A 25174-nucleotide genomic window follows, 5' to 3' on the forward strand; every position below is an offset into this window, starting at 1 on the left:
GTGTTGAATGCATTCCCCGTGCTACACAGTAGATCCTTGTTTACTTTATGTGGAGCAGTGTGTATCTGTTAACCCAGACCCCTCATTTATCCTCCCCCCTTCCCCTTTGGTGACCATAAGTTTGTTTTTATGTCTCTGAATCTGTTTCTGTTTTGTAAATAAGTTCGTTTGTATAATTTTTTTCTAGATTCTGCTTAGAAGTGACAGCGTATGTTATCTGTCTGGCTTACTTCACTTGGTATGATCATCTCTAGGTCCATCCATGTGGCTGTAAATGGCATTACTTCAGTCTTTTTTTAATGACTAATATTCCATTGTGTATATGGGCCACATCTTCTTTATCCATTCGTATACTGATGGACATTTAGATTTTCCCCCACGTCTTGGCTATTGTAAATAGTGCTGCAATGTATATTGGGTGCATTATCTTTTTCAAATTAAAGTTTTCTCTGGATATATGCCCAGGAGTGGAACTGCTGGATTATATGGTAACTCTATTTTTAGTTTTCTAAGGAAACTTCATACTGTCTCCATCAGTTCTGTTCAGGTGCTCAGTTGTGTCCGACTCTTTGCGACCCCATGAACCATATCACGCCAGGCATCCCTGTCCATCGTCATCTCCCGGAGTCCACCCAAACCCATGTCCACTGAGTTGGTGATGCCATTCACCCATCTCATCCTCCGTCATCCCCTTCTCCTCCCCTCAATCTTTCCCAGCATCAGGGTCTTTTCAAATGAGTCAGCTCTTTGCATCAGGTGGCCAAAGTATTGGAGCTTCAGCTCCAGCATCAGTCCTTCCAATGAACAGCCAGGACTGATCTCCTTTAGGACGGACTGTCTCCATGGTGGCTTCCAATTTTATATGTAGTATTTTTATGTCAGAATTGGTGACACATGTTTAGAGGTTAATCAGAATTGTTCTTTTCTTAAGTTGAAGCATGAGTTTATGGGTGCAGGTATTGTTATTCTTTATGCCTTACACATTTTATTATTATTCCTTTACATCTCTTCAATATTTAATAATAAACATAAATTGAAATTTAGAGGTTATTATTTTCAGTAATGGAAACCTGGGGAGAACTATGGGCCTTGAGTTTTTGAGGACTTGAAAGCCACAGTTAAGCATTACATTTTGTTTCCATTGACCACACACAGAAGTGAACAGTTCCATAGTATTTACCATGATTCTTGAGTTATTTTAAATTTATTTTGTTGAATTTGTGTCTGTTTCTTAAAATGTTGAGATTTGCTGTGAAGCTGAAAATTTTATTACAATTCAAGGACTCCAACATTTAAAACTAATTTCACAAGTAAACAAATAACTGTGTAACTTAGAAACATATGTGGAACCTTGATTTTTTGAGAAGCTATCAACATATATAAGTAAGGTGGAGTTTTCCTGTGATCATTAAATACTCGGATATCCTTTGGCTGAATGTAAATATTACTTTCAGCTGGACTTTGGAAATGTTGCTTAGACTTTATTTTATATATGTGGCTAAATACACACAGGTGTTACAAACAAAATAGAAACATGCAGAAAGTGTGTGTCATATGGGACTTACTAGTCTGAGTACATCAAAATGAATTGCTTTGTTAGAGAACAGGGTCCTTAGGCACTGAAACGGAAGCTAAAATTTAATTGGGAAACAGGTTGTGGAAAGTAGGCTGAGGCAGGAAGCCAGGATGGGAGCACCTGGGCTGTGAAAATGAAAAAGGATGGGGGGAACACTCTGAGGTTCAATTGGCTGCTTCGCAATCAAGCCCAAGATGTGGTCTCTACTTGGAACATTCTTATTCCTCTTGCTACTCTCCTCCTTTCTCTCTTTCCTTGTATAGATGCTTATTTTACCCTTTAGGTATCAAGTCTAACATTTTTTCATTAGAAATGCTCTTACTTTAAGTGGTTGCCATCTCCACCAAATAACTCTCAGAACCTGTTTGTTTCTATGGAAGCACTTCCCACCACTTCTAATCATTTGTTTGCTTGCACTGTGATTGCCCGTCTCCCTTCCCCATCGCCCACTTCATTTCATTTCCAGTCTCAACTCCATGAAGAGCTCGTCCATCCTACTAGAGTGTCTGATGTACAGTAGGCGCTCGTTGGAGGCCTGGTCCCTCTTGATGCTTCAGGCAGCAGCACAGATACACCATCTCTGACACAGGAGCCTCGAACAGACTTGAGGACATTTTTATACAGGAAGGTCTGTAGGCCCTTTGACCTCTCTTCTCACTGCTCCCTGTCCCATTCAGGCTCTTTTAGAAATTTAACACAGGACATGTTTTTTTAGGGGGTGTGCATATTCACTGTTAAACAGCTTTCATAAGTCACCGGAATTGTGCTTCATAGTTAAAAAAGAATTCTCTCTTTCCCTAGTGATGATATAATGACTAGAAAACAAGAAACTTCCTATCTCTGTAGAGTTTTGTCAAAGCACAGAGCTCTCTCATTCTCCCACCGTAGTCCTCTTTAGCCTGGAGCAGTTTGCTGCTTCTTTCAGTGTTAGTTCAGCGTCCCCTGGGGATTTAATCCATTCATTTTACTAGGGTGTATGTTTATTATCCAGAAAACACTCACTGAGTGCAGATGAGTATAGAATTCTGTATAGGGGGATTACTCTCAAGATATAAAAATTGAAGACATTATCCCTGTATTTGAGTTGATTAAAAACTAGCTGGAAGGCCATATATTTACATGGTGTGTGCTTAGTCATGTCTGACTCTCTGCAAGTCCATGGACTATAGTCTGCTAGGCTCCTCTGTCCATGGAATTTTCCAGGCAAGAATCCTGGAGTGGGTTGCCATTTCCTCCTCCAGGGGATCTTCCCGACCCAGGGATCAAACCTGTGTCTTCTGTGTCTACTTCCCTGACAGGCAAATTCTTTTACCACTGAGCCATCTAGGAAGCCAGATATATTCATATATGGAATAATAAAAGACAATTGAAAGTTATTTAAAATGGTGAAAAGTTAGAAATAATATAAATGTTTAATGTGTGAAAAGTTGAATAAACTGTGATCTATCTACAAGTTGAAACTTGACTTTAAGTTGTGTTGATAATTTCATTGTTTTTCAGTTGCTGAGTTGGTGTCCAGTTCTTTGTGACCCCATGGACGGCAGCACACCAGGCTTCACTGTCCTTCACCATCTCCTGGAGCTTGCTCAAGCTCAATGTCCACTGAGTTGATGATGCCATCCAACTTTCTCATCCTCTGTTGTCCCCTTCTTCTCGTGCCCTTAATTTTTCCAGCATCAGTCTTTTCCAATGAGTCAGCTATTTGCATCAGGTGGCCACAGTATTGGAGCTTCAGCATCAGTCTTTTTAGTGAATAGTCAGGGTTCATCCATGTTGATAATATAGATATATTATTAAGTATGAAAAAAGTCAGGATTTGAAATATGAAAGCATAAACTGCAAGTGTCTTTTTCCTGTTTTATTTTTCTCTGTAGCAATGAATACCATCTAACATACTATGTGATTTGTTTATTGATTAATTGATTGAAATATAGTTGATGTACAATATTGTTGGTTTCAGGTGTAAAACATAGTGATTTGATGATCAAATACAATACAAAATGATCATGAGTCTGGTAACCATCTGTCACTATACAGAATTATTACAGTATTATTGACTATATTCCTAATGTTGTACATTACATCCCCATGAATTATTTTATAACTGGAATTTTGTATTGATTAATTCCCTTCATTTATTTTGCCAAACTCCCATCCACCTCTTCTGTGGCAACTGCCAGTTTGTTCTTTGCATTTGTAAGTCTTTTTCTGCTTTGTTCGTATTAGGTTGCACTCTCCAGGCTTATAAGGCCTGTGCTTGCCCAGTTTCAAGACTAAAGAAAGATCCCAGAGTCAATGACAGAGACATCAGTGATTGGTGGGTGGGTTGGTGGGTGGATGGGGAGCTTACGGGTCTGAAGCAAGATCCTGGAGTGACACCCTGCCACATGCAGCAGGTGGTAGGGCAGGACATGGTGGCAGGCCTTGCCTCTGGGGCAGGGACGTTTACCCGTTACAGGGGAACTGATGTCAGGTCGGCTCGTCAGGCTACCAGGGAAACCAGCAGAGGTGAGGGTGTTTATCTGAAATAATAGGTTTTTTTTGCAGTTCTTTTAGAATTTTTTTCTTTTTAAAAATTTATTTATTTTTAATTGAAGGATAATTGCTCTACAGTATTGTATTGGTTTCTGCCATACATCACTTTTAGATGTTAATTTTAGATTTTTCTTATTTCCTGAGGTTGACCTTTACTGCTATAAACTTTCCTCTTAAAACTATCTTTTCTGTGGGGCGGTCTTAAGATGGTGGAGAAATAGGGTGGGGAGACAACTTTCTCCCCAACAAGTTCATCAAAAGATCATGTGAATGCTGAGCAACTGCCACAAAACAACCTCTGAACGCTGGCGGAGGACACCAGGCACCCAGAAAGGCAGCCCATTCTCTTTGAAAGGAGGTAGGACAAAATATAAAACACAAAAAAGAGACAAATGAGTCAGGGATGGAGACCTGTCTTGGGGAGGGAGTCGTGAAGGAGGAGAAGCTTCCAAACAGCAGGAAACCGTCTCACTGGTGGGTCTGTGGGGAGTTTGGGAATCTCAGAGGACAACATAACTGGGAGGGAAAAAGAAAAAACCCGCAGAATATGCACCTAACTGCAACTCCCAGCGGAGAAGTAGCCCAGATGCTCGATCCGCCACCAGCGGGCAGGGGCTGGACAGGGAGGCGCGGGCTGCATGTGTAGGGTAAGGACTGGGCCTGAATGCCCTGAGGGCAATCTGAGGGAGCTAACGCGAGATAGCAACCCAAACTGTGGGATAGCCAGGGAGAGACAGAGAGAGAGAGAGAGAGAACGTTCCCACGAAAAGCTCTAAGGCACAACCTGGCCTGCTCGCAGAACAAAAGACTGAGCGAATACCAGAGGAGAGCCAGCAGCTGTTGACTGGCCCATCTCCTTTCAGAGGCAGAGAGGCAGGCGGCAGCCAGAGCCGGAAGGCAAGGGGCAATCTCGGCCCCAGAGACGGCACCCGCCACCAAACTGCGAGCAGGCTCCCAGTTGCTAACCATGTCTTCCTGGGATCCTGGAGGGTTGACATCTGCCAGGAGGGTCGCAGCCAGAGATCAGCTCCCCAGAGGAGACACACGGCACACCCGAGATGGCACTCCCATTGCACACCCAGGAAACCGAGTGGCTGGGATGGGGGAGGTGATAAGACGCACCGCCAAGCACCTGGTCGCCTGAGCTGCTCCGACCTGGGAAGGGCACAAAACGCAGGCCCAACCGAGTCTGTGCCTTTGTGGAGTACCCGAGAACCTGAACCTGAGGGCTTAGACCTGGGAAGTGCCTGCAACACAGGGCCCGCTTTGGACAGTTTCCCTGCAGAGCAACCTGGAGCCTGAGCAGTGTAGACTGGGAAAGCACACACGCTGTGAGCGGGGGCAAACCCCGTGTGGCCAGGACACTGCGAGCACTGCCCAGACATGCCAGGGATACTTGTTTACAGTGTTCCTCCCTCCCCACAGCACGACTGAACAAGCGAGCCTAAATAAGTGACCACCTTCGCCCCCTTGTGTCAGGGCAGAAATTAGACACTAAAAAGACTTGGAAACAGAGGAAGCCAAAATAAACAAAGACGGAACCACTCTGGAAGTGACAGGTGCAACAGATTAAAACCCTGTGCTTAGCATTGACTAAGCATTCACTTCAGTTCAGTTCAGTCACTCAATCAGGTCTGACTCTTTGTAACCCCATGAATCGCAGCATGCCAGGCCTCCCTGTCCATCACCAACTCCCAGAGTCCACCCATGTCCATCGAGTTGATGATGCAGTTGATGATCCAGCCATCTCATCCTCTGTCAACCCCTTCTCCTCCTGCCTTCAATCTTTCCCAGCATTGGGGTCTTTTCAGATGAGTCAGTTCTTTGCATCAGGTGGCCAAAGTATTGGAGTTTCAGCTTCAACATCAGTCCTCCCAATGAACACCCAGGACCGATCTCCTTTGGATGGACTGGATGGATCTCCTTGCAGTCCAAGGGACTCTCAAGAGTCTTCTCCAACACCACAGTTCAAAGGCATCAATTCTTCAGCATTCAGCTTTCTTTATAGTCCAACTCACACATCCATACATCACTACTGGAAAAACCATAACCTTGACTGGACAGACCTTTGTTGGCAAAGTAATGTCTCTGCTTTTGAATATGCTGTCTAAGTTGGTCATAACTTTCCTTCCAAGGAGTAAGCGTCTTTTAATTTCATGGCTGCAATCACCATCTGCAGTGATTTTGGAGCCCCCCAAAATAAAGTCTGACACTGTTTCCACTGTTTCCCCATCTATTTCCCATGAAGTGATGGGACCAGATGCCATGATCTTCGTTTTCTGAATGTTGAGCTTTAAGCCAACTTTTTCACTCTCCACTTTCACTTTCATCAAGAGGCTCTTTAGTTCCTCTTCACTTGCTGCCATAAGGGTGGTGTCATCTGCATATCTGAGGTTATTGATATTTCTCCCAGCAATCTTGATTCCAGCTTGTGCTTCTTCCAGCCCAGCGTTTCTCATGATGTACTCTGCATAGAAGTTAAATAAGCAGGGTGACAATATACAGCCTTGACGTACTCCTTTTCCTATTTGGAACCAGTCTGTTGTTCCATGTCCAGTTCTAACTGTTGCTTCCTGACCTGCATATAAGTTTCTCAAGAGGCAGGTCAGGTGGTCTGGTATTCCCATCTCTTTCAGAATTCTCCACAGTTTATTGGGATCCAGACAGTGAAAGGCTTTGGCATAGTCAATAAAGCAGAAATAGATGTTTTTCTGGAACTCTCTTGTGTTTTTGATGATCCAGTGGATGTTGGCAATTTGATCTCTGGTTCCTCTGCCTTTTCTAAAACCAGCTTGAACATCTGGAAGTGCTTGGTTCATGTACTGTTGAAGCCTCGCTTGGAGAATTTTAAGCATTACTTTACTAGCGTGTGAGATGAGTGCAATTGTGCTGTAGTTCGACCATTTTTTGGCATTGCCTTTCTTCGGGATTGGAATGAAAACTGACCTTTTCCAGTCCTGTGGTCACTGCTGAGTTTTCCAAATTTGCTGTAACATTGAATGCAGCACTTTCACAGCATCATCTTTTAGGATTTGAAATAGTTCAACTGGAATTCTGTCACCTCCAGTAGCTTTGTTCGTAGTGATGCTTCCTAAGGCCCACTTGATTTCGCATTACAGGATGTCTGGCTCTAGGTGAGTGATCACACCATCGTGATTATCTGGGTCATGAGGATCTTTTTTATATAGTTCTTCTGTGTATTCTTGCCACCTTGTCTTAATATCTCTTGCTTCTGTTAGGTCCATACAATTTCTTTCCTTTATTGTGCCTATTTTTGCATGAAATCTTCCCTTCAGTTCAGTTCAGTCACTCAGTCATGTCCGACTCTTTGTGACCCCATGGACCTCAGCACACCAGGCCTCCCTGTCCATCACCAACTCCTGGAGTTTACCCAAACTCATGTCCATTGAGTTGGTGATGCCATCTAACCATCTCATCCTCTGTCATCCCCTTGTCTTCCTGCCTTCAATCTTTCCCAGCATCAGGGTCTCTTCAAATGAGTCAGGTCTTCCCATCAGGTAGCCAAAGTATTGGAGTTTCAGCTTCAACATCAGTCCTTCCAATGAATGCTCAGGACTGGTTTCCTTTAGGATGGACTGGTTGTATCTTCTTGCAGTCCAAGGGACTCTCAACCTTCTCTAACACCACAGTTCAAAAGCGTGTTCCTTTGGTATCTCTAATTTTCTTAAAGAGATCTCTATTCTTTCCCATTCTATTGTTTCCCTCTATTTCTTTGCATTGATCATGTAGGATGGCTTTCTTATCTCTCCTTGCTGTTTTTAGGAACTCTGCATTCAGATGGGTGTATATTTCCTTTTCTCCTTTGCCCTTCACTTCTCTTCTTTCCTCAGCTCTTGTAAGCCCTCCTCAGACAATCATTTTGCCTTTTTGCATTTCTGTTTCTTGAGGATGGTTTGATCACTACCTCCTGTACAGTGTTATGAATCTCCGTCCATAGTTCTTCAGGCACTCTGACTACCAGATATAATCCCAGAACACTTTGGTATATTACAGCTATTTTACCAGGTGGTTTTAGTAATCCATGAACTCTAGGAGGCGTGTAGAAGTTGTCTTCTTGGTCATGTGGTTGTTACTGCCCATGTGAAGAATAAAACACAGAACACATGAGCTATGAGTACTGGGATACAATTTAGTATGGATGTGCAAAGAAAGGGATTTGATTTAGAGATAACCAGTATGAAATAAAATGCATGAAGCCTATGTCTAAGGATAACTTTAAAGAGTCAAATGTGAAAACTCTAACATTCTGAAAAAGCAACATCCATATATGTTTTCCATTTAAAATTTAAATTAGAAATACCTCCTTTCTTTTTAAGATATTCCTTCCCACAGAGAGAAAGAATTTCTTAATCCTTCAACCATAGTGTCCCTTTATCTTTAGTATGCACCACCTGGGAATCTTGCTACTGTAGATTCTAATTCAGGAGGTCCGGCTGGGGCCCAACTGCATTTCCAGCAAGCTCCAGGGGGTACAACTGTAGGTCAGTACTCCACTGTCCTTGTTTTCCCTGGGGCCACCACTTCTTCCATTCCCTCCCAAACGACCCACGTCTGTGAGAATATAAACGATTTAAGGAAAGGCTGCTTTACGTTTTCTCTGCATCCCCAGGTTTGCTTTGTACAGATCTGGCCACTCGGTGACATTCAATTAACACCGACTGCTTGTAGCACCAGGAATTGCTTTAAAATGTCGGTTTCTTTAGTGCAACCTGGGATTATTGCAGAGAAATTTAGCAATACTAGATGTATTTAAAAATAGCATTCTAGTTCTGAAAGTTGTAGTGTGGGGAAAGCATGAAACTGGGAGATGTATTACCTTTGAGTATAAACCCTGACTCTGTCATTTACTACTTGTGATACCTTAAGGATGTGATTTCAGCTCTCTGAATCCATTTTGTCATCAGTAAAGTGGTAGAGTTAATGCCTACCCTGCAGGGTGGGTGTGAAAATTAAAGGAAAGAATACATGAAAAGCATCTAGTCCAGGGTTTAGAATATAGCAGGCACAGAATAAATGCTAGCTTTTTTTAAAAAAATTCTATTATTCTTTGATCTGAGTCAGAGGAGTAAAACTTGCAGGTTTGAAAGTCACAGTCAGAGAAATAATAAAGTCAGAACAAGGTGCATACCTCTGTGATTAGCCTCTACTGAGGACCTAAACTTACCTTGTACACTTTGAAAAGGAGAAATTTATCATGTAAGATGATTTGCGTCATACAATTAGTATAGTTGGTGTTTTGTATTAGAAAAGATAACTTACTTAAAGGAAATCACTGTTAATCGGACTAAAAACATTCAACATTTTTTTTTTTTTTTGGTTAAAATTGGAGCTAAAAGTTACTTTGGTTTGTGAAGTATGGCAAAGTTAAATCTTGCAAATTCTGAAAATCAAGCTGTATTAATTTGACTTGCTGCTTAACAATGTTATTACAAGCGTAGTGGCTTATACATTACACAGTATTTTGTAGTTTCTATGGATCAGGAGTCTTGTCATAGCTTAGCTGATGTTTAGCAAGAATGATAAAGGTGTCGGGCAGGCCTGAGTTCTCATCTAGAGACTTGCTTCCAAGTTCACATCATTCTTGGCAGGATTCAGCTCCTCGGGGTTTTAGGGTGGAGGGCCCGTTTCCTGCTGGCTGCTGTCTGGAGGCCACCCTCAGTCCCTGGGAGCTGCCCTCCGTTTTTTGCCACAGGGTCCTCCCAACATGGCCACTTGGTTTCTTGAGACCCTGCAAGGGAGAGACTCTTTCTGCGAGGTAGAGGCCACTACCACATGTAACATAATCATGCAAGTGACACTCTGTTAGTGTTGGCTAAGAGGGATAAATAGGTCCTGCTCACATTCAAGGGGGATTGATCACACAAGGGCACAGACACCGGGAGACGGGCATCATGGGGGACTGTAGAGTCTGCTGCCACACGGCATGTGTCTGAAGAGAAAGTGAATATCAACATATCAGTAAAGGAAGGCTAATATGACCATATATACACGTATCAAATCGTTATGTGGTACATTTTCAATGTGTACAATGTCCTGTGTCAATTCTACCTCAATAAGCCTGGAGAAAATAAATGCAAAAAACAAAAAAGAGTGTTAAAGTTTCTTTCAACTTCTTATTCCCTTAGATGTTAATCATCATGTACAGAGTCTCTGTATTCACTGAATAAACTAGTAAAACATAGGGAAAAAATGTCCTGAAACTCATAAATCTGTGACTTGGAACTTGGTTTAATCAGTCTAATTTTATGAATAACTTTATCATAAAATTCTGCTTTGATGCTTTCATGATGCAAACAAAAATTTTATCCATATACAGACATCAATTTCTCTATTAAAAGCTGGGGTATTTTTAACAATGGCATAACTTTGGAATGTTTTTAAAGGTAATAACTTCTGCCAGTTAATTTTGTAAGTTGCAGGCAAGAGTGAAGAGGCTTTGTCACCATAGTTTGATAGAGAGATTTGGAAAAACCTTGGGTTTCCTTCCCCTAACTCCAAACCAGAAACTTTTCTGCATCTGTAGCTCTCTATGGTATTTGCCCTAATCAACCAATAAAAAAGTACTTTAATTTTGAACTTAGTCAATTCCTCACATAGTAGGCTTTCTGAATCTCAAAACCAAAGTACATAAACCAGAGTTAATTTATCAGCTTATCATTGTTTCTATTTCTTAACAAGGACTTCCCTGGTGACTCATTGGTAAAGAATCTGCCTGCCAGTGCAGGAGACATGAGTTTGATCCCTGGGTCGGGAAGATTCCCTGGAGAAGGAAATGGCAATCCACTCCAGTATTCTTGCCTGGGAAATCCTTTAGACCAAGGAGCCTGGCAAGCTACAGTCCATGGGGTCACAAAGAGTCGGACACAACTGACCACCTAAACAGCAATGGCAATTTCTTAATAAAACTGCTTTAGTAAATTTCTTCTGGAGTTGAAATCAGAAATGGTACTAGATGAAAAATATTTATGCTTAGTATCTTATCTCAAGTAGCAATCATGGCATACAGTTCTAGTTTATTTTTTTTTATTTTTTTAAATTTTATTTTATTTAATTTTACAACAGTTCTAGTTAAAATCCCTTCTTAATGTGTGCTTACATTTTTAAAATTTATTTGTTTGTTTTGCTTTTGGCTGTGCTGGGCCTTCCTCTAGTCGCGGTGCGAGGGCTTCTCGTTAGGGCGGCTCCTCTTGCTGCGCAGCATGGGCTCCAGAGCCCGCGGGCTTCTGCAGCGCAGCGCAGCTGTGGCTCCCGGGCTCCAGAGCTCGGGCTCAGTAGTTACTGCTTACGGGCGTCGTTGCCCTGCAGCCTGTGAAGTCTTAGACCAGGGATTGAACCTGTGTCTTCTGCGCTGGCAGGCAGATTCTTTACCACTGAGCCACCAGGGAAGCCCTTACTGTATTTTAGAGACCGCTGGAAGTACTGTAGCAGTGTATACATCGTACATATTCCTATACTAAAGCCGTTAGCCTGAATTTTCTCCTGCTTCTGAAAAGGAAACATTTACAAAGACAAAGATGCCTAATAATACATTCCTTTAGTGTCTGTCTTTCTAACACTCCACTCTTGAAATTATTCTCTATGATTTTAAGTGTTTCTTTTTCCTTTTCAATGTCTGCAAATGAATGTGTGATATACTACATTAACAAACTGAAGAATTAAAAACCATATGATCATCACAATAGATGCAAAAAAAACTTTTGATAAAATTCAACATCCACTTATGATAAAATCTCTCCAGAAAGGGGGCTTCAAGGGAACCTACCTCAACATAATAAAGGCCTTCAAGCCCACAGCTAACATCATACTCAGTGGTGAAAAACTGAAAGCATTTCTTCTCAGAACAGGAACAAAACAAGGATGTCCAGTCTCAACACTTGTATTCAGCATAGTTTTAGAAGTCCTAGCCACAGTAATCAGATTAAAAAAGGAATGAAATGAATGCATGTTGGAGAAGAAGAGAAACTGGCACTGACTCATGCCGCTGGATTCTGTACGTAGAAAATCCCAAAGACACCACCAGAAAGCTACCAGAAGGAGCAAATTTGATAAAGTTTCAGGAAACAAAATTAATACAGAGGATTCTGTTGCATTTCTACATATTAAAAATGAAAGATTAGAGAAGTTAAGGAAACAATCCCACTTAGCATCACATCAAAAAGAATAAAATACCTTGAAATAAACCTACCTAAGGAGACAAAAGACCTGTAAGCAGAAAAGTGTAAGACAACTGACTGAAAGAAGCTGAAGACGACACAAAGAAATGGAAAGGCAATGGCGTGTTCTTGACTGGAAGAAGCAATATTGTCAAAACGACTATACTACCCAAAGCAATCTACAGATTCAGTGCAATTCCTATCAAGGTACCAATGGCATTTTTCACAGAACTAGAACAATCACTTTTACAGTTTGTATGGAAACACAAGAGATCTTGAATAATCAAAGTAATCTTGAAAAAGAAAAATGGAGCTGCAGGAGTCCGGCTCCCTGACTTCACACTATACTGCGAAGCTACAGTCGTCCAAACAGTGAGGCAGTGTGCACAGAACAGATCAGCGGACTGGAAAGAGGCCCAGACGTAAAGCTAAACGCCTGTGGTCAGTTAGTCTATGACAGAGGAGGGAGGACTATACAACGGAGAAAAGACGACCTCTTTAGTAAGTGGTGCTGGGAAAACTGGACAGGTACATGTAAAAAAATGAAATTAGAACACTTCCTAACACCATACATAAAAATAAACTCAAAATGGGTTAAAGAACTATAAGTAAGACTGGATACTATAAAACTCTTAGAGGAAAACATAGGCAGAACACTCTTTGATGTAACCTGCAGTGATATCTTTTTGGATCTATCTCTTATTAGATTATTGGAAATAAAAACAAAAAGAAACAAATAAGACCTAATTAAACTTAAAAGTTTTGCACAGCAATGGAAACTGTAAACAAAAGACCCCCTTTAGAATGGGGGAGAAAATATTTGCAAATGATGCAACTGACAAGGGATTAATCTCTAAAATATACAAGCAGCTCATACAGCTCAACATCAAAAACAAGCAATCCAATAAGAAAACGGACTGAAGACATTTCTCCAAAGAAGATATACAGATGATCAAAAGGCACATGAAAAGATGCTCAGCATTGCTAACTGTGAGATAAATGCAAATCAGAACTACAATGAGGGATCACCTCACACTGGTCAAATCAGAAAGTGTACAGATAATAGATGCTGCAGAGGGTGTGGAGAAGAAGAAACCCTCCTGTACTGTTGGTGGGAATGTAAGTTGATGTACACTGTGGGATAACAGTATGGAGATTCCTCAAAAAACTGAAAACAGAGCTACTGTATGATCTGGTAGTCCCACTCCTGGGTATACATCTGGAGGAAAACAGAATTCAAAAAGATACATGCGTCCTGATATTCACAGCAACACTATTCACAGCAGGCAATACACGGAATCAATGTAAATGTGCATCAAACGGTGAGTGGATAAAGACATGGTGTGTGTGCACATATGTGTGCATATAAAGGTGTGTACACATACGTGTGTATATAAAGGTGCGTGCACATATGTGTGTATATAAAGGTGCGCACACATACGTGTGCATATAAAGGTGCGTGCACATACGTGTGCATATAAAGGTGTGTGCACATACGTGTGCATATAAAGGTGTGTGCACATAAAGGTGTGTGCACATAAAGGTGTGTACACATATGTGTGCATATAAAGGTGTGTGCACATATGTGTGCATATAAAGGTGTGTGCACATACGTGTGCATATAAAGGTGTGTGCACATACGTGTGCATATAAAGGTGCGTGCACATACGTGTGCATATAAAGGTGTGTGCACATACGTGTGCATATAAAGGGACATCACTCAGCCACAGGAAGGAAATCATGTCATTTGCAGCAGCATGGGTGGACCTGGAGAGTAACAAACCACATAAAAAGCCAAACATTCTATGATACTGCTTATAAGTGGGATCTAGAAAATGATGCAAATTAACTTATTTACAAACAGAAACAGATTCACAGACAGAAAACAAATTTGTGGTTACTAACAGAGAGGTGGGGAGGGATAAATTAGGAGTTTGGCATTAAAATATACACACTATTATATGTAAAATAAACAACAAAGACCCACTGTATAGCATAAGGAACTATACTCAGTATCTTGTAATGACCTATAATAGAAGAGAATGCAAAAAAGGAATATAAATATATTTGTATATAACTGCATTGCTTTGCCATATACCTAAAAATTATACATTGTAAATCAATTATATTTCATTTAAAATTTAAAAATAAATTTTAAAAAGATTTATTTTTCCTTATTACAGAGCAAGAACAAAATAATCACCTGGAATGACAGAACCAAGAGATTATCAGTAATATTTTGGTCTATTTATTTCTGGCTCTATTTTTGTGTATATGCATGCATATACATATTTATATATGATACTTATACATAATAGAAGAATGTAACATATAGTATGTAATTATATGTTATATATATAGAATGTATACATATATGTATATATGTTATTATATGTTATATATTATATAGAATGTAACATATAGTATGTTATAGTATGCATTTCAGTATATATGTTATGTGTATGTATTTAAGTTTGCATGTGTTTTGAAAACCTCTGCTTTTATCCCTGGGCAAAATATTGACAGAACATTGTCAACCAATAATTTTGTAGATTTATAATCGTGTTTTGAATTGATTTTCCCCAATATATCCCTGCAGAATTCTGCATAACATGCACTTGCTAATGTACTGTGCATTTTAATTTTAAATGGTCATAAAAACGTCTCCTCAAAGCCCAGTTATTTATAGAACAGCTGTCTTCTTACTGCTCTCCTCACAAAGAAGGCAGGAGTGTCTCGTTAGAGATCAGGAAGAACACGGCATCACAGCTTTCCCAGCGGAGAAAGTAGCTTTACATTTTCTGAGCTTCACAACCTCTTCTTTACTTCTGACAAATTCCAGCCAAAAAACACTGCCTTTTGGGAAGAGTGCCTACAGTTGTGCTCTCAGGAATAACACTGCCAAGTCGACTTATTCTGGATAGTTGTCCCTATAAACCATCTTTTGCAGAGTCTGAGAGTAAAGATTCTGTGTCTTTGCTTGTTTTAAAGATCCCACCACAATTTTACTGATAGTGCTGATGTGATGCAAAGGGATCTTTCTGCTACACGTGTATTGCTCACTTGGTTGTTTAAAACAGTGTGATTTCAGTTGCTATTTCTGCTTTAAAAATTCCTCTAAAAAATTGAGCAGCTTATATCAACTACTTTTATTTTGCTCTCAGATTCCATAGTCAGAAATTCAGGCAGGGCTTAGTTGAGATGGATTGCCTCTGGTCCACGATGCTTGGGGCCTCAGCTGGGAAGATTAAAAGGCTGGGGTGGCTGGACAGATGGTGGTTGGGATTCTCTGGAGGCTTCTGTCTGCACATGCCTGGCGCCTAGGCTGGAGTGCCTCAGTGAGGACCGCAGCGGGAGTGTCTGCACAAGGTGCTTGTGTGTGGCCCGGCTTCCTCACGTGGCAGCAGCAGGATGGTCGTGCCCACATATGGTGGTGGTTCAGGGGTCAGTGCTCGCACGTCCTGGCCTAGGTCTTCAGGTGCCTCATAGTGGTGAGGACGCCATCCTCAGACGGTAAGGGCAGGCGGACCACCTGTGTCAATCACTCTGCTCTCAAGAGGGAGAGGGGCCTTGGTTATTGTGTAGGCATAGTAGACTGCCTCTCCTCCAGAAACCTTGTGTTTGCTTTCATAGGGAAGAAGTAAATATAGACCTGAAAAACAGATCAGTGGTCCACCATAATTTATGGCTCAAGGCAGTCAAAGCCCGTGCAGATTCAGGGGCAGGAAACGCACATACGTAATACTCTCCTTTGAGGGGGGCATGTGTGTGAGCTCAGTTGTGTCCGACTCTGCGACACTGTCGACTGCTGCCCGCCAGGCTCCTCTGTCCCTGGGATGCTCCAGGCAAGAATACTGGAGTGGCTTGCCATGCCCTCCTCCAGGGGATCTTCCAGACCCTGGGATCAAACCAGGGTCTCCTGCATTGGGAGGCAGATTCTTCACCACTAGCACCACCTGGGAAGCCCCGAGTGGCTTCTCTTTGAGAGGAGAAGCACCAAAAAATTGGGGCCACATTTCAGTATTGTCACAGTTTTCACACATAAAATAGTTTTTATTTTTTATTTTCCAGTCATAAAGAGATCCTTTATCACACAGAGAAAAGTCAGAAAGAGAAAAACAAATATCGTATATTAACACATTTATGTGGAATTGAAAAAAATAGTATGGATGATCTTATTTGCAAAGCAGAAAGAGAGACACAGAGGTAGAGATAACATTTGGATACCAAAGGGGAAAATGTGGGATTAATCTGGAGACTGGGATTGACATGTGTACCCTGCTGTGTGTTAAATAGATAACTAATAAGAACCTACTGTAGAGCACAGGGAACTCTACTTAATACTCTGTGGTGACCTAAATAGGAAGGAAATTAAAAAAAAGGGAATAAATATATATAGAGAGACATAGAATGAATTCCCTTCGCTATACATCAGAAACTAACACAGCATTATAAAACAATTACAACAAAAAATTTTTAAAAAGAGATATTCTGGTTAATCAAATAAGTTGTTTAGCAGATAGATCTCATATATAATATCCATGATATTATATTATAGGAAAAATCATAACCTCTTTGACTTGTAGATGTTCAAAATGTTTAAAGTAAAAAATTAAAGCTATGTCAAATAGCATATTTAATTTAGCTCTGAAGATGTGTGAGAAAGTTTGCAGTACTTTAGGATCAAAACTATGAACACTAGTCTTATTGAAGATAAGTATTATAATGGCCTGAGTACCATTAACAGAACGCTGGACAGTTGAACATGCTGTCTTTTCATTAGCAAGGTCAGGATGATGTCTATCATAGCTCACAACTTCTATACACGTCTGATTGCCACGAGACTCTTATTGCATTCTGAGAGATGATAACTTCACACTGGAGAGACTGGTTTCATGAACGAGAACCCAGGGCCTAAAATGTGCTTTGAAATATTTTCCATTATATGCATCTCCCTGACACGGCTGAGTGACTTCACTTTCACTTTCCACGTTCATGCATTGGAGAAGGCAATGGCAACCCACTCCAGTGTTCTTGCCTGGAGAATCCCATGGACGGAGAAGCCTGGTGGGCTGCAGTCCATGGGGTCGCACAGAGTCGGACACGACTGAAGCGACTTAGCAGCAGCAGCAGCAAGAGGATTTTCAGTGACAGAAGGAAGACTCAGAACTGTGTACACAGGGTCGTTTGTGTAGAAAGGAAACAAAAATGACCAGAGCATTGCTTACATGTGCGTAGAACACCCCAGGAAGTAGAGCTGGGCTTACGTCATGTCGGGAGGGAGAGTTCCCCGCACGCTCTTTCCTGCCCTTTGACTTAGTGTTATATTCACACAGTTCCTGGTCAAAACTTGAAGACATGAAAGAGTTTTATTTGTGTGTAACCTTTGCTTTCTCACCTTCTGCTCATTCCTCTCCACGATGGAACTGACCTCCTAATATGCCATTAGAGACGTACTTAAGAGCTGAAAAAGCATCACTGACGGTAGCCAGTCACTGATGAGTTCCCTGGTGCTGCCTGCAGTGGTTACGTTTCAGGCCTCACTTTATCAAACTTCTGAGTAGTGTTAGGATCAGCCCGTTACTTTTTCCCTCTTGAGAATTCCCTGCTCTTGGGGCAGCTTCCTCTCTTGGTCTTCTTTTACCTCTTTCTTCCTCTTCACTCTGTTGTACATGTTACAATCCCTTGGTATTGGTCCCAAGTCCTCCACCCTCTTCTGTCCATATTCTCTATCTAGGTACCCATCTCTTTCCATCTGTTTAAATATTATCTGTACACAAATAGTCTTGCTTTCACAAAGTGAGCTTGATTTTCTCCTAGCATTTCCCACCACAGTAAACTTCCCCATGTCCTTGTTACTTGAGTCGGAGCCTGAGGGGTCACTACTGCTTCTCTCAATTACCCCTGCCTCCCACCTTGTCTTACCCGTTAACAAGTTCTGTTGTCTCTTTTCCAACGTGTATCTCACGCTCATCCACTTTGCCCATCTGCACTGCTGCCATCATGGTTCATCAACCCTCCCCGTACTCTTCCCACAGTTTTCCCCACATTTGCTCTTGCCACCCCACCCTCTCAACATCTATTTCCCATACAGCAGCCAGGAGACTTTTTCTTCCAAAAACTCAAAGTAGGAAATGCTATGCCCCTCTGCTGTGGCTCCGGCTATTCTTGGCAGCACATCTTAGCACAGCCTGCAGTGAGTTGGGTGAACCAGCCTTACTGACTCTCCAAGTCTGTTCTGTGCACTTCTCTACTGGTTTTCTCCAAGTCCTGGGCTATCGCAGTCTCTTCCTCATCTCCGAGTCCTGGACTATAGCAGTCTCTTCCTCATCTCCGAGTCCTGGACTATACCAGTCTCTTCTTCATCTCTGATTCCCTGGACTATAGCAGTGTCTTCCTCATTTCCGAGTCCTGGACTATACCAGTCTCTTCCTCATCTCTGATTCCCTGGACTATAGCAGTGTCTTCCTCATCTCTGATTCCCTGGACTATAGCAGTCTCTTCCTTATCTCCAAGTCCCTCGGCTATAGCCATCTCTTTCTCATCTCCAAGTCCCTGGACTATAGCAGTCTCTTCCTCATCTCTGAGTCCCTTCGCATAGCAGTCTCTTCCTCATCTCTGATTCCCTGGGCTATAGCAGTCTCTTCCTCACCTAAGAACCTTTGTGTATGCTGTTTCTTTCTCCTGGAAGTTCTTTCCTTGCTTTTCTCATGTCTAATTCCATATTCAACACATCTTAATTCAAATCTCTCTTCTTCAAAGAAGCCTTTTCTGGCCAGCCCATATAGAAATGCCATCCACCAGGTATTTGCCATTACTGGGACATTCCATCTAACTGCTGCGTTTTTGAGTTCTTTTGAGATTCTGTGGTGTTTTCAAACAGGTTAAGGGTGATGTCCTTTTGACTGTAGAGATGATGAGAGGACAGAGAATAATGTGTGCCTTGATACCAACAAGGGATAGGAGAGAGTACATCATTTTCAAATTATATGTGCAATAAAAGAGACAAGTACAAATTCAGGAAAGGACTAATGATTATTATCTTGGCTCAAGGGGATTGACAGATGGAGGAATAATATCCCTGGAGAGAAACAGGCATCCATTTACCATCTTGCAATCCTCCAAAGATATCTAATTACCTCCAAAAGCAACATTCATTACAGCTTAAATATAGCTTATTGTATTGGATTTTGAGCACAGTTAGAACTGTAAGATGTTTTTAGAGTGTATCCAGTTTATTTTCCTTTTATAAATGTGAATCAAGAGTTGGAGAAGTTAAATGATCTGCCCAAGGTCATCCCATCACTGGATGGACTTGTTGGAGTTTAGAGTCTAGTCTGCTTTCTGCTCTAGGGGGATTTCCACCACATTTTATTGATGCCTGAACTTTTAATTCCTAAAGATAAAGGAGCTTGAGAAGGATACGAACCCTATGAAGCCTTAACGCTTTTGTCTCCTAGCTATTGCTGAAGTTATAGGAGCATATCAGATTTCTTTTTATTTTTTTTTACATGCAGGCTTTAACTTTTATTTTTTATAAAACGACCTATAAACCATACTCATATATGACAGTCATTTAAAAATAGAAAACAGAGATCAGTAATGATGATAAAGATAAAAATTGTTCTCAAACTTCTCCCCATCCCTTGGATAATAGTATTTTGATGTCATATTTCATCTCTAAAGGGTGGTTCAGAACGAGACAATTGTCTTCTTTAATCTCGATTCTACCACCCTGCTACCAAGAAATGTCAAAGAGAGAAGTGGGGCTTAAGTTTCTATTAAATTTAATTTCCACAGGTTTTTTTTGGAAGCTAAGGCAGGTTATGACAACAAAGTAGGTACATATTTTGGGCCTAAATACTTTTCCAGTTGTTTTAAGACATCTTCAGTGAGGCCTCAAATGTTTTCATTGGAGTATAAAAGTTGATGAATATATGTATATATATTTTAAAAACTCTAGGTCTCAATATATGAAGCTCACTCTCTGTTACTCACCTCATTTGATTTTAGCCCTTAGAGATGGATGTGTGGGTTGGCTGCTGTGGTTTTTTTCCATTTGTTGTTGCTGTTGTTATTTTCCCCTTAAGCACAGGATCTTTGCCTGGTAACCGGCTTAGGAGCTTGGAGGGAGGAGCCCAGCTGAGAAGTGATGCTCAGTGCGTGGGCGCTGTCCCAGGTGGCTACTGATGAATTAGACTCTCAAGGAAGGGAAAGAGACAAAAGTAATTTCAACTCCACTTCAGCAGGCTCAAGACACCAACACATTTTGTTATGTAGTCCCTGGTGAGTAAATTAAAATTATATTGTTTTTCCAATACCCCTTGGAGCCAACAATAAGATAATGATGACTTGGAGTGTTTGATGTACCAGGGTTTTCCTCCTTAAGTTTCTTACATTCAAATCTGCAAACATTTGAAAATAAATGAGTCTCTCTCCTTATGGTCAAACAGAAAACTTTGGGCTGTCAACTTTCTAGTCAGACAGATCTAAATCTAATCGGATCAGACCTATCTGCAAGTTATATCTGCCTGAGCCTGACTTTTCCCTCATAGTGTAATTATGAAAATTAAATGAGACGATTAGGCAGATGGTTTTGCACAGGGTCTCAGGCTCAACAGATATCTCCTGGCAGGTGAGAGGGCGGACATGAAGGCGCCTGGCAGGGAGCAGTCTGGGGCTGGTTTATGAGCTAGGGCTGGACTCCGGCAGTGCTACTGGGAGAAGGTGAAGTCAGGTTTTAACCACAAGCATGCTTATTACACCAAACGACGTTTTTCCACTGTGACTTTTTACAGTTTCTATTGTTAAACGTTTAAATTTCAAGGTATAGTGATTAGATGAACTACTGGTGATGGCCGCACATGTGAACAATAGCTCTGGAATGTTAAAGACTGTAAATGTATCTTTAAAAGCTGGCAGACACTGAGCATCAGCCAGCATCTTCCTGTGTCTTAAAATGCTTGTGATTTCAGTGACCTTGGCGCCTTTAGTGTTTCCCCTCTCCTCCACCCCCTGAGGTGTTTCTTTGCTTAATCAGGAATGAAGCTGAACTTTTCTGCCACCTACTGCTTCTCAGTGTGTATGGATGGCTTTCTTTGAGTTGTGCTCAAAATAACATCTGATCTGAAAGCAGCACCAGGAAATTCAATCATCTATGAAAAGAAGAGTGGGAAAAAAAAAAAAAAAAAAGCCCAGCCCCTGGAAGTTCAGATTCAGCTCTGGAAAATACACAAAGGGGATTTGGGTGAGTCTATTTCTGGAAATCTGACGGCTCCCGCACAATGTGCTGAACAGCGGGGGATTCTTTTGTGGCTAACGCGCACGTAGAGCGCCTTGCTCCACTCTTTCCACCTTTTAACCCCTAGAGGGCAGAGCCAGCCCCAGCTGCCTGTCCTACACGGGGCTAACTTGTCTGGTGGCATTTCCCCTGGTGGAATGTACTAGAACGCCTACTCTGATTTTCTAGATTCACTATGCCTGGGCAGAGAGGCGATATTTAGGGTCCTAGGCAACACATCTACACATGCTGGAGTTTTTTTTCTTGCTGTTGGGCTTATTTCTGCACCTCACTAACTAGTCTAATGAATACACTTTTCCCCCAGGAACCCGTCCCTGCATCAGGGCATCCTTATGCACGTTTACCACCGTCTAATGAAACTTTCTCTTCCGGCTGCTGTGAGAGAGAGAGGACCGGCCCTGACAGCAGAGCCTGCCTCCAGCTTCCCCCACCCTGTGTGCCGAGCTGCTGCTTCTCCCAGAATTACAGCTTCCTCCTCCCTACTCTCTCTTCTTTAAACCCAGGGTGGACACCTGGGTATGAAGCATCACTGAAAATGTCTTGGAAAAAAAAGCGAACATAGCTGTCTCCTCTTATATTCCCAGGGCTTCTGGATTCATGTCTACTGCATTCTTTTCTGTCTTCCTCTCTGACCTTGATTTAGCTCCCCGAGTCAGGGATTCCATCGTCTCCATCACAGGCAGGCTCCGGCTCCTAAGAGGTCTGTCTGCACTTTTCTCATCCGTAGCTATGCTGAAGGGTACATTGAGAAAATCAACCCTGGCAATTATCAGCTTAACTCAACGGAACACAACAACCAAAAAAAAAAAAAGTCCTTTCGTTGGAATTATCTTGCTGTTTCCAGGTGAGAGATGTCATTTTCCCTTGGACTACCAGGATAATTGCATCATTTTTTCCACTTTGCTTTGCCAGTGGCCTAAATGTTACCCTGAGCTTTGACTCCTTTGTCTGGTTTTTTGTTCCAGCAAGTTGTGCTTCAAATGTTTTTTTCCCCTGCTCCCTTTTCTCTGTTACCTGTAACCAAGGAAACCGATGCCCGCTAAAAGCTTTCTGGTAAATGCACCTTCCATCATTTCTTCTTCATTGCTGGCTTAAAATATTCCATTTTTCTGTGGATTTTATAGAAAACAATCCATTGAAAGGAAGAAACCACTGGTCCAGATAAACCCAAAGTAAGGATGTGCAGAAAGGAGTAAAACTTTGGCCGCTCGTGAAGTTGCCCTGGAATTACGCCACAGGGGTAGACTGTATTTTGACACTGTTTTGTTTTATACTTTGGGGTGGTATCCTGGGTAAAGTAGTCTTACTACTTAACTGAGCTTGGATGATGTCACTGAAAGTAATAGAAAAAAAAATCATGATTGGTCTTCCCCAAGTTCTTTGGGCATATGCCATACAACATGGTAGCCACTGGCCTCAACATTTAAATTCTTTAAATTGATTAAAATTAGATAAATTGAAATTTCATTCGCAGTGACACTGACCACATGTCACGAGTGCCGCAGCAGCATGCGGCCAGGGGCCAGTGCGCTGGTTGGCACAGACGTAGAATGTTTCCACTGCGGCAGAAAGTTCTATTGACAACACTGCTCTCGTTATCACTCTGCTTAAGATTTTTTCCCATCAGCTGCCCTGATCACATTGCCTCTGCAAAACGTAAGAGTCTCACTGGAGCCTGACTCATTCTCACTTCTGCCATGCGTTGGAGGACTACTCCACACCGCATTTTCCAGTTTTTATATTTCTTGGGCACCATTTGTAGAGTTTAGAATATAATAGTCAGTATTCTTGATGTATTTTTATGTGTTAGTCCTAGATCTCACAGGAGGTTAAAATCATACTGAGGACTTCCAGGGTGGTGCAGTGGATAGGACTCCACTTGCCAATGCAGGGGGACACAGGTTTGCTTCCTGGTCTGGGAAGAGTCCACATGCTGCGGAGCAGCTAAGCCCACAACTCCCGAAGCTGCTGTGCCGAGAGCCTGTGCTCCGCAGCAAGGGAGAGGCTGCAGTGAGGAGCCTGTGCGCTGCGGCAGAGGGCAGCCCCTGCTCATGCGGCTGGAGCATGCCCCCACACAGCAACAGGGCCCAGTGGGGCTGTAAACAAGCAAATTAATTAAAAAACCATACTGAAGGCAAGACTTATGCCTCATAGACCATCAGCATCTGACAGACCATATTGATTATTATCCATTTTTTTCAAAGCATTCTCTGGGATTAAGCTCAGAGATTTTACATGCATCTTCTGGAATGTGGGCTCTTGTAAGGCAGTATTCGTAATTTATTATTGTGTCCTCAGTGTCTGATGCATAATAAGTGTTCAATAAACCTTAAGAAAGAGAGCACGCTTCACTGACTTCAAGGGTCCTTGAAGGAGGCAGAGGTCTGAGATGTCTAAGAGCCCACATCCTCATCATTCACAAAGCAATAGAAAACCCAGGGAAGAGTCATGGGGCGAAGCTGTAAGCGCCACTTTGCTGAGGGAGTGAGTGGTGAGTGCAGACAGTGGGGGTAGCGATTGCTGGGAATATCTTTGGAGACTAGTGACCACCTAGAGTCACCATCTCTCAGAGTCTGAGTTTCCTAGTACTACGGTTCCTTCTGTAATCATTCTCCCACCTCAGAACATCTTTCTGTGAGATTTGAAAGGCATGGAAAGCAAAACTGTAGGCTGCTGGCACCTTCCCTTTCAAAGAAGTGACCTGGGTTTGATTCTTACAAATAGGAGGACTTCTAAAAATCTTGAAATGGCCTTTTATTCCAGAAAGAGGCGACAGTGGTTGTCGCCAGGCTTCACAGAACTGGCGCTCTATCTTGTTTGGGAATGTTTCTGTCTCCCACGGAGAGGCTGTGGATTAGTGCTCCTGTCTTGGGATTCTGACAGCTGGAATTCTTGCTCCAAGGTGAAGTCCCTCAAACTGTGAAGTTGAGACACTTCCCTCTTCCTTCCAAAGTGAGAACAAACAATTTCTGGAAAAGATGAAAAGACATTTTCCCTCAAAGGATTCATTGGCTCCCTTCCATAAGCCACTCAGCAACTCAGAATTTTACAATCAAATGTCTTTTTAGCATGTAATCATCTTTTATGGGGAGCTGGGCTTTTATAGTTGTGTGAATTACTCAGGTTGGAAGTACGATCACTTTAAAGAAAGTCTTCTGAATTGACGGGGGTGATATTCTGAGCAACTCCTTTGAAAGCGGGAAATGTAACTGGAAGGCTTGTGGAGATTTCTTCTCCATTACAGGCAGAGAAGGAAGTTGGAAGAATGCTACTTTAGGGGCTGAAAAGGAGCAGTCCTCACGAGGTCACGGAAGACCCTGGAAGATTTGAGTTCAGTCCAGCTTCTGTTGGCTAAACTGTATCTGGGGGAATAGTTAATTATTCAACACAGTGGGTGTTTTCAACAGTTTCTCCCTCCCCCAATGTGTGTTTCTTTCTCTAGTTGTCCTAGTTAAAAAAGAATATTATAAAAGCAGCTGAGCAAAGCATCCTTTCAGAAAACACAAAATAAAGCTAAAGTAACAGAACCAGGCTCACTTTGAAATCTGGCTGGGTCAGTTCCTCAGAGACGCAGTGGGCATGGCTGTC

At 41.9% G+C, this 25174-nt stretch overlaps 1 long non-coding RNA gene across 1 annotated transcript; it reads left to right on the plus strand.

Annotated features, from left to right (window-relative positions):
• Nucleotides 1-2042: 2042 nt before the first annotated feature.
• LOC147378836 (uncharacterized) lies at nucleotides 2043-3595 on the plus strand. The gene is made up of 2 exons (XR_015150831.1): nucleotides 2043-2204; nucleotides 3077-3595. It is a non-coding gene; the product is annotated as an uncharacterized LOC147378836 (long non-coding RNA).
• Nucleotides 3596-25174: the final 21579 nt, after the last annotated feature.

This window comes from Bos grunniens, chromosome 1 (assembly GCF_055505025.1).
Source record: "Bos grunniens cultivar Pamir isolate PY7600 chromosome 1, Bosgru_T2T1.0, whole genome shotgun sequence".
Lineage (NCBI taxonomy): Eukaryota > Metazoa > Chordata > Mammalia > Artiodactyla > Bovidae > Bos > Bos grunniens.